This window comes from Oryzias latipes, chromosome 17, assembly GCF_053564925.1.
Source record: "Oryzias latipes strain Hd-rR chromosome 17, Olatipes_Hd-rR_3.1".
Lineage (NCBI taxonomy): Eukaryota > Metazoa > Chordata > Actinopteri > Beloniformes > Adrianichthyidae > Oryzias > Oryzias latipes.
Window position 1 is genome coordinate 19,930,429 of NC_136253.1, and position 10,903 is coordinate 19,941,331.

Here is a 10,903-nt window from a genome sequence, read left to right on the forward strand (position 1 = left end):
CCCCCCCAGCGCCCCCCCCCCCCCCCCGCACACATACAAAATTTGACAACATCCTGTTGTGTTCCCTATCTTCTATTTAGCCATTTTACTCAAAAAATGCATGGATTTTCTAGACTCATATTACAGGGGGGTCAAACTCAGTCACACAGGGGCCTAAGTTAAAAACACGCTTAAGGTTTTGCCTGAAGAAGATAAACATTTACTGAACACACTAAAGCTAAACTTTTAAACCTTTTAAACTGAACTTTTTGAACATAAATATGAATAAAAACAGGAACATTAATCCAGAATAACTCAAGTTAAACCTTAAATAACTTGTAATATTTTGTTCTCCATAGAAATATATTCTGTCAAAATTATACAAATATGAACATGCTGCAGAACAAAACAAAGAAAGCCTGGAAATATTAATAAGAAATTACATATCAAATAATTCCATTTTTATGCTCTTTCATCCTTCTTTAGAGCATTTTTTTAGAGCTGGACTCCTGCTTCATTTTTAGCAATAATTTCTTAATGTGTGACGTCCTGTGTGTGTCTTTGTGAAACATATCAGAGGGATTAGATCTAAAAAATAAAACTTATTGTGATTAATATGTTTAGGTCTTATAAAACATTAAAGACTAAATCTTAGAAATCATCAGTGGGATTACTCCAAAAATATTTGGCATTTCCCTAAATTTGTGCAACACCAACAGTAGAAATCCTCCAAAAAACCTCAATCCATGAAAAATGGTCTGCGCTCACCCCCCCCCCCCCCCCTTCCCCTTCCCTCTCACACGCGGCTCCGTCTCTATGACGGGAGGCGCAGCTGCGGCCCAGAGTTGATTGTCAGATAGAAAAAGACTCCCCTCACACCTGTTAGTGTGATTCAGCCAGCCACCGGCGAGTTGCGCTCCCCTCTCGAGTTTTTTTTACTTATGTTCCAAAGACTACCGCAAAGAGGTGTGGCCGCAAGCGTCTTGCAGCAGAGGGCGGTGGTCACGTGCGCATCGGGTCTGCTGTGTCGGAGCAAAGAATTGTGGGAAATAATCCCCATTGCCTGCTTTTGTCGAAATTGGGTTGAGCACGGATGTTTGTTCTGCCTAAATCCTTTTCATGTGCCTGTTTTACGTTGTTTCACTCTAAATTATTCTTTTTTTTTTTTTTTTTTTTTTTTTTGCACCATAAGTGTGAAGAGGAAACAGGAGGAAGACATTATTAAGAGTCTGATGTGTCAAAATAAAAGTATTAAGTGTCGGCTGCTGAAGTAATTTCAAATTAAATCTTCAAGCTACCTCTTTGAATATTGTATGTAGCACATTACTCGTCGGACACGGCCAATGCCGCCCCCTATGAAGTGCCGCCCTGGGCGACCGCCCACATCGCCCATATCAAAAACCGCCACTGCATTTAAGACAACTCAGTCAACTAATAAAGACACCCAACAAAATATAGTTTTAAAAAACAGGATAAATTCTGCATTACCACATTAGAGCTTGTGTGAAATAAAAGACACATATCTCCCAAAAAAATCCATAAAACTCATGTCTTAAATAAGATTTTATTTTGGTAGTCAGAAACCTGTGTTCACCTGGGGGGTCTGATCATGTCTGGTCCGAGGGAGAAATATTAGCAAAAAAAAAAAAAAAAAAAAAAAAAAAAAGAAATATTAGCATTGGGATTGTATAATCTGTAATATTATAAAGCTACGTTCATACAAACTACTTTTTCATGCGTTGCTACGCACATTTTTAAGACCACTTTCATTTTCGCGTGACGTTAAACCAGGTCAAACTCAGACCAATCAGGGACTTGGTTTTGGTACTGACGAAGGCATGGCGTCCCCTTTATCTCGCTAACAGTTTTAAAATTGATCACGGGAGGGGGATTAATTATTACAATTTGTGCCTGAATGTAATTGTGGAATTATACGCCATAATATATCGGAATCAAGCTGTGAAAGAAAAAGTCTGGAGTCTGTGGTGGACATGTGCTAGTTAACAGTAGAAAATGAAAAACAAGAAGCCCCTCCCTGCTAGTCCAGTGTGAAACCCTAAAGAATGTGCACTTAGTGCATTATACATGAGAATACATCCTTCTCCTGCTACAATAAATGTTTCATTCATATTTCTATGCACACCAATGTTATAAATGACAGAGACTCACATGGGAGTCAGTGCACTTCCAAACATATTTTTGTATCAGCTTTGCAGTCTGCCTGCTCCATCTAGAAAATCTGATTGCTGTGTTGAGCAGAGGGACGTGTCACCTTGTTTAATCGAAACTTTGTCAAATGCAGCCGGCCTGTTGGTGCATGCAGCACTGCCATCGAACTCTTCAGAGCACAACATAAGCAACCGGCAAATGGTTTCTGCAGCACAGGTTGGCGCTTTTTTGAGTAAAATTGAAAGCAAATGTCATCTATCGATTTTAATTTCCTAAACCTGTAAGTGAAAGCTCTGCACTCGGTTGGAAAACTAGGAATCAGAGGGATATAAACTCCCCAGAGAATTGTGTCTGATAGCTGCACAAGCTGAACTGAACATTTCAATTACCTCCAGGGGGCTGAAGAAGTACTCCAGCAGGGAAATGTGGCAGTTGCAATATTTAAATTGACTGTCAGTGGAAGAAAAAGGCAGCTAGGTTTTTATTTGACTACACAGTTTAGAAAACACAAACACGAATAGGGAAACAAATGCGTAACAGCCAGACTTGGAGCTCTCACTGTTCTACAGGGATTGTAGATCAGGCCAAAGGGATGGAATTGAAAGACCTCACTCTTTAGATATGATGAATGCTTATGGAGCCTCCTATAGTGCATCTGTGAGAGCAGATGAATAAGGAGGAGAGGCTGGTAAATTGGGTCATATGAACTTAAGGTTTCTGGGTAGAGCGGTGAAAAGAGCGCAGTTGGTTGACGGCATGTTTTCTCACCCAGATTTCCTCTCATTTCTGTTAGTTCCTGAGCTGCTGGCATTCCTGGAAACATAAATACGTTTTACTGGCATAAAAATTCATGTTTCAAACCAAACCTTCCTTCCTTTTACCATCTAGCGATCGTTTACTAAAGAATAGTTCGTTTGACTGGTATCGCAGCCTTAATTTGACTAACATTTATAAAAGCCAAATTCTCTAACAACTTAGTGCACTATATAGGCCGTTTACCATTTTGGCAGGCTGTTCGAATCTACCTTTCAAAAATCAAATGCCCTGGAAATTTCCCAGAAGTCTCTGCTAAAAACTACTGTGCATTGATGCTCACTGATTTAGTGAATGCATTGCGTTTAAAGGATTTTTCATTTGAAAAAAATGTCTTGACATTAAAGTAAAATGTCTGCATTTCATATAAAATGACAGTTATGTTGTTGTTCTCCTTTTGGCATGTCCTTTCATGGGTCACCACAGCGAATTAGCTTCCTCTGATTCACACAGGTGGTTTGGCAGGATGCTGAGCTGCCAGTAAAGAGGTCCAGAGGAAGACCTAAGAGGAGGTTTATAAATGCAGTGAATAAAGACATGATGGTAGCTGGTGTTAGAGGAGAGGACGCAGAAGACAGGGTTAGATGGAGGAAGCTGATTCACTGTGCCGACACCCCTGAAGGGAAAAGCCGAAAGGAAAAGAAGAAGAAGAAAGGTTGGTTTAATAATTGGTCTAGAGTTAGTTGGTGATTTTGTCATTGTAAAATTTGCGTCACAATACAGGAGTTACCATTACATTGACCTGATTGACAGCCTTGTGGGTGACAAAGGATATTAGAAAAAATCTACGGGATCACTAGCAGTAAGAAAGCCACAGGGGAATTCAAGGAAAAAGATCATGAATGGTACTAATTGGATGAACAGGGAGGGGCTTCTTCTTCTTTTTCTACTGTTTACTAAGTCGTGTCTGCCACCTGCAGTTTGAAGAGCTTTGGTGCGAAATGTTGAAGTGATGCAAATCTTGCTAATCTTTCTCTTGGCTTTTTCTTTACAGCTCTATTCCGATACATGAAAGAATTGGGATCACACATTTCCATCTGGTCACAAACCCCTATTATTAATGTCTCCTTCATGATCAATTTTCCGATGGTTGGCACTTCCGTGAATTAACTCTCAGTTTCATAGACTTTCACTGGAAGTGGTCACAGAGAACGGTGTTTACGTAGCTTGACAGTTGGAGTATTGATTATTTATTTGACTAACTTTATTTGAGGTAAAATGTCTTCTATGATAATAGATAAGCCAAGTCCAGTTGACAAGTGTTTTTTTTTTCTTACCTCTTTGATTGAATTAAATGGTTAAGGAGTTTGGAAGATAAGATAAGAGATTATTCTGACAAATGTTAAAATTGTTGAAATTGTTTGTTGAATAGGTTCAGATTTACTTAATATAACTCAGAAGGTCAGTTAACCTCATTACCTTACCCTCCGGCAGGACGAACCAACCCCTGATCTGGGGCAAGTTGAGTCTTTTTTTGGAAGAGTCATTATTTTGGTCTGCTTTGTCAGAGAAACACTGATAATGTCATTAGATTGGACACATCCTAAATGAAAGGCACATGTTTATATTTTATGTCTGTGTCATTTTTCCTGACCTCCAAGACAACAAAAGTATAAAGTGGCTCATCTTACCGCACTTTTAGTGAGCATTTGGTGTCTCAATTGAAAACAGAAGTACACTAAAGCTAGACACAGTTCACCAAATATCTTTAAGCGTCACATCAGCCCCCATGCACTGTAAATGGATCAAACTTTTCATTTATCATTTTTGTTTGCATCCAGTTTCTATATCCCTACGTAAAACTAGCTCATTTATTTAATTGTTATTATTAATGATGGATCATTAAGCTAATTTTGGAATCTCACAGTTCCTTTTTTTTCATGAATCTGCTTGTAACCTTGCTGTTAATGATAAACCTTCTGTTTTTATTTCGTGTCTTTGTGATTTTTCAGTATCTGCAGCTGTTTCTGCTGTACAGCACCTTATTAGAAGTAGTAACGCCTATAACCAAAACACAATTAAACATATTGTTCCAGCATCACTTCACAGCTTCTATGTAAGCTGCTATAAATTGTACCTATTTAAAAAAACCAAGTATGCTTTCGGCACATGTTCAAGCTTTTTGGGTACCTGTAAGTGAACAAGTAAAGGATCCATGGATCTAGAAATTGTAAACTTTCTTTCAAAGTTCTACTAAACCCCCCAAACTAATGGAAAAATTTGTACCCGTTTAATTTAAAATGCAAGAATCAATGAATGAACGCTGTTCAATTCCATATGAAGAACAGTTTTTAAATAATGCCATATTTTAGTAGAGGAAAGTTGCTCTATTAGATCGACTTTCTGTTCCAATTTAATTTAATTTAATTAAATTACCACCAGCATAAGCAGGCGTTTTATTGGGACCTGGCACATGCACAATGAGGTGAGGGGGGCGTCCTTAACTTTGTCACAGACAAGAAGACAAACTGGATTTTAGGGTGGATAGATCTTGTCGACAGCACATGCCGCCTCTTGGCAAGGGAAGAAAAGTCAATACTGGGTAAGCCCTTTCTTACTTCCTAAGATTTACAGTATCTGCAGCTTCATAGCCCCATACTTCACTAGATGAATGAGTATTTCAGACGGTGCCAACTGGCTCAACATGAGTTGAGCTGAAGGTCATGGTGACTCATTTCCAACTTAGAAACTGTACGGCTGAAAACAGAGGCAGCCCAAATCTCTACCAGTGATTTGCTTTATTAGTACGAAGCAGACACCTCTGCAGAAAAGCAGACTTTAGCCTCCATGAAACACCACTGATGCAACATGAATGTGCTGCACAAAGCGACAAACACAGTCGTGTGCGGATGGCCGCTAAACCTCAAGACATATGGCTGGGTGCCCCCATGGCTCTCAGCTAATTGAGTTCTAATGAATCATTGGTTTGGCATCCTACATGTCCCCGATGATGGCTGTTGTCATTGATGCATTGAAGATGCCCAGCCCTCTAGAAGTGAAGGGGCAGCAATGGCTGCTCTGGATGAACGGTGGAGGCAGGCTTTACTCACTCAACAGATGTTACAGACCAAGGCACAAGGATTAGTAGCCACCCAGCTCTGCTCAGTGGAAATAATTGTGTGATGGGCTGGCAATTCATTGCCCCATTTGACTCCAGTTACACACTGCATGGTGTTGGGCCGCCATCAGCTCCAAAGAGTCTCTTTGTTGACTATGGAAACAGTTAAATGGTGCTTGAAAGCTGCTTTTGCATAATTTATATCAATATTGTCTACACAACATCCTAAATTAAATGTAAACATTAAAGCGGCCTTGATTACCAACAATTACTGGAACAATGGTTTCATTAGTTTGCTACTTTTTCATAGTTTTTTCTCCTTTCAGTGTGGAGCTGCCAAAGTAATTGGGCTGCAATGTGATTTAGTAGTGGTGTTTGTAAACAGAACGATCCCAAATTACCTGTATAAATTGATATTGTGGAGATTTGAGCAATTTCCTATTTAATAAGAGAGGAACAGAAATGAAGTTGCAATTCACAGCCTCATAACGGGAGAAGGGGTGGGCGGGGGGGACCAGGTAATGTTCACTTTTCAGAAGGGGATGCAAAACACAGGCCTTTTTCCAATTTTATGTCTGAAATAGACCCTGACCAAATATGTTGGCAGGAAATGCTCGTTTTGCTGTATTTCAATTTGAGGTTTTTACTTTGCAGAACTGCTTATTGGCACCACTAAGAGAGCCAAATAAATAAATTTCCATTTGCGGAATTTGCTCTGTCAGAGGTCTTTTCAGGGCTAAAAAATGTTGGTTCTTTCCAAGACATTAGAGCAACCATCCAGCCCCCTTTCTGTTAAAAGCGCAGAAGCAGTTCTGCCAGCTTGAGCTTGCAGGAAATGCAAAGATGGAATAAGTTCCCCTCTTAAGGTTGTGTCATACAGCTACTGTGTACTTTTTGCTCATTTTCCACAGATGAAATTTCAGTCGTTCGTGATTCATGCGTGATATACGTCGCTCATAAGTGTTTCTTGCATTTGTCGTTCGTCAATGTGCGCAGATGTCTGTTGAGGGTTTTGACCGGCAAGTGCTTACATGAATTCAGTTCTGAGATGCTCAAACTGTTTGGTTGGTTGAGAATAACACAGTTTATTTAACGTAGTTTATGCACAATCATTAGGCAAGTCTTAAGTAATTCTCAAGCACTTGTGCGTAATTTTTTGCGAGTTGCTTTCCACGACCGTTCCACAAATGTCTAACGTGTTTGAGGTTCTTTTTGAACACAGACTCTTTTGTCCACCTTCATTTCATTTTTTCCCCTAACGAGGGAGGAAGAGGAGTGACTGACCTTGGGCCAGTCGAGAAAAGATGAGACACATTAGCAGCTGCATCTGCGTTAATTAGTCGGGCGCTGAAGTTTTAAAGTTTAGCGCTCAGTGTTCTTGAACATGCATGTGCGGTGACATATGTGGATGGTCCATTGGGCGTTCTGCATGTCAGTAAAGTGATAAACTTCACAGGGAGTTTGATGATTGGCTGACACCAATTTAAAAAAAAACACCAAATGTTTTTGATTACCCGTACTTCCTTCTCAATCTGGCTCATCGAGATCAATGTAATGGGCACCCCTGCTGTAGCCATTTGTTTCGTCAACTTAAGTTTAGACAAAACCTGAAACTTTCCCAGAGAAAACCAAGGATTAGCCTTAAATATTTTCAGCTTTTGTTTTGATTAATCCTTTTTAGGGAGCATGAAGACTCTTCATCAGCGTAGGAAACACCCATATTGCAGATTGTACTCCCTCCAGAGCATGTGTATCATTCTACCTCCCACAATGCAATGCTATCTAAGCAATCTCTTTCTTTTGTCTGGCAGAGGCAGCCAAAACCACCTCTGACCCGCCTCCGCTAGCAATCACAAATTCATGAATGCACGGTGTAAAGCTACATTTTGAATAGAGGACCATTCAGCTACACTTCAGAAATATCCAAGTCAAATGACCTGAAATGTTTTCGGGGAGACCTAGGCAGCTAAAAACCTAGTATTATTGAGAATAATGTTTCTGCCTGACACCTTTTTTTCAACTCTTAAGTTGCTCATTACATCCCTTAACTTACAGCTAAGATGCAAAGTTAGCAACCCACCTCAGATATTGAAACAGCTTTATTTTACAGAAAAGTCCAGATTTTTTACAACTGAGGATTTTTCTTTGGTATGGATCTAAAGTGTTGTTTTCAACACTACGGTAAAGCCTTGGTCTTCAACAGACTTTAGAATAGTCAAAGCTTATATATTAAGCTTTGACTTAATATATAAGCTTTGATGCTGCAGGATTAATACTTAAATAATAAGTATTAATCCAAGGTTGAGATCTGCAGTGCTAGCCTTGACGTGAAATAAGAACCAATAAAACTGCTTTTGCAAAAGATTAAGGCAACTCAGGTGTAAGAGTGTTCGCTGAAAAGCTGCTCTGATTCACCCAGCATGTTGAAAAAACCTCAAGGGAGCTGAAGCCTAAGGAGAACTGCAGAGAATGGGGGCTGGTGATCCTAATTTTACCCTGCTCCAGACTGACATGACAAAAATTTTCAAATTAAGGTTACAAGCACCTATATAATTCCAGAAAATATATCCGAAAAAGTTAATCCCTAACCACTTTTCCAACTATAGCTAACGGGGAAAAGCCAGTATGGTCCTAATTTGATGAGATATAGCCGTGGCCGTCGCAGGCTCAATTAAGTGGTTCGATTCCACTGGGAGCCCCCGACAAAGAAGCCCTTTTGGAAGCGTTAATGCTCTCTAGTGTTTTGTTCAGCTCCTTCTTAAGCTGCACATCTCACACTGGGCTGCAAAGAGCTGCTTTGGGGATGACAACTGGGAAATGCAGCCCACTTTATGTGCTTGTGTGTGTTTGTGTACATGCGTCCCACAACTGAGCCAGCCACTGCAGCTTAGGATCTGTTGCAGAACAGCCTCGGTAAGGAGATTATGAGAGGCAGTTTGGCCGACCGGTGGAAGCAGTTGTGAACTTTGGCGGCACGGTCAGAATGCTAAAGCAGACATTTGCTTGTATCTTCGGAAGGATGAGTCCAAGACCTGCAGTCTGTCTGCAATATTTAAGGACATCCTTGTTCTAAATTGCAGCTGCTTCACTGTGTCACTGCTGCAGCACTGTGTCTCCCTTGTGCTTCTGTGAGCATTGAAGCAGGAAACACTGGGCATCATGCAGGACATATGGCCAAGTAATGAACTTTGCATTTGAACTGGTTATGTTGGCAAATATTCAGTTTTAGTCAAGTAGGGGGTTTTGGAGCTCATGGAGGGGCTTAGAATAAAAAGTATGCAAGGATTGATTTAAACCTGGAAAAATTTACACACAATAATAAATAAATAAAACTTCAATTAACTGGATTAATTTGAGCCCACATGATGGCCCGTCAACTTTATAGCTGTGGACCTGCAGGAGACTCTTAGAAGGACCTATGCGCCAGTTAGAGGGGGGCATTCATGTGAGCGCGGCGGCTGCGCGCTGCCATCCACAGGTTCTCAGCGCACGCAGCGCGCAGCTTGGAAGCCCTTCTCCTCCGCACACAAATCAATGCATTTACCAACATATGCGTCATGACTCTCATGTTCATGAGGCACCTGAGCGGCCCGACACGCAGCAGATGACTTTCTGCTGTTGCAGCAGGAAGAGAGAGGGGGGGAAACATCCCTTCATTTCAATATTTAGTGAGGGAGGGGGCAGCTTCCTGACGAGATAAAAAAAGAGCTTTTACCCTTCCAGCTACTTGTGTCTTTACATCGTGTTGCCTGGGGCAGCACAGGCCCAGGTTCTGGATTAGACGCAGAAATCAAATGTGGAATGACAGTTTGTGATTTGCGCGCAATCCAATCTGGGATAGCAGGTTCTATGACAGGCGACCGGCGTTTTGCGCCTCACAGGGATTCCACCTTCAGATAAATCCCCCAGTCCTAAAAATATTACAGGCTTGGTTTTTGTTTTATTAATTTGCTTCATGTTTCCTGTTCTCCGGCATCCACCCAGACCAGACCGCAACCCATTTCCATTCCACGCATCCTGTCCATAAATCTTGGCACGTCGCTGATGCGCCTTGCATCCTCCAGCAGCAGCAGCAGCCAGCAGCAGCTCCTTTAGTTTCACAATTCAAGAGAAACTCAAAAACTGACTCACCTTTTCTCGCTTGATGCTTTCCTTAAACGTCCCATTTGTGCGTTTTTTTTCCTTTTAATCCACATCTGTCTCCCCCTTCATTTGTGCGCTCTATTTTCCCCCAGCGAGGGAGGAAGAGGAGAAGGGTAGAGGAGTGAGGAGAAGAGGGAGGGCGAGAGCGCGCCTAAGGAAATCCATGCGTTAATTCCATCTTTGCCTTGACGGACAAGGTGGGGAAAAAAAACCTTTTGCGTTTTGCGTTCAAAATTCCTCCGTGCCTCTGATGTCCCGCAAAAAAGCCCCTATCTTATTCTCTTTCCCATCTTCTTCTCTCCGGAGCAGTGAAGTTGCCTGGTTACCCCTATTTCTCATTCAGTGAGGCTGAAGCGCAGCATGCAGCGGCCAATCATAGAGGCAGCCCGACAGATTAACTATTTCTTGGCTCCTCTATTCAGTTTTTCCAGGCTGAAATGAGGAGAGTAGGCGGAGAAAACGGTGTGAGAAGGAGAACAAAAAATTAAAATGCATGGAGAATAATGCGATGGGTGGTGTGGAGGGGGAGAGTCTGTGCGCAAGAGGGGGGAGGGAACATTTGGGGGGGGGGGGGGGGTAAAGATTTCGAAAAATAAAGAATCCTGGGGATTGGAAGGGACCAGTTGCAGCTCATCACAACAATATTCCAGCTTTATATGCGAAGCATTTGTCTTAATGGAGCTTGGATCATTTCTGAAATTGACCTCGTCCCTCCCCACCCTAAAAAAAAGAGGCAATCCA

The 10,903-nt window shown here is 41.4% G+C and overlaps 1 protein-coding gene across 1 annotated transcript in view; it reads right to left on the minus strand.

Moving 5' to 3' along the window:
* The window catches only part of c8b (complement component 8, beta polypeptide), a 75,959-nt gene extending 65,257 nt beyond the window's left edge, over positions 1–10,702 (minus strand). Inside the window, exon 1 of the mRNA XM_078935459.1 lies at positions 10,151–10,702. The gene's annotated coding sequence lies outside the window, so the exon portion shown is untranslated. The remainder of the gene's footprint in view (positions 1–10,150) is intronic.
* Positions 10,703–10,903: the final 201 nt, after the last annotated feature.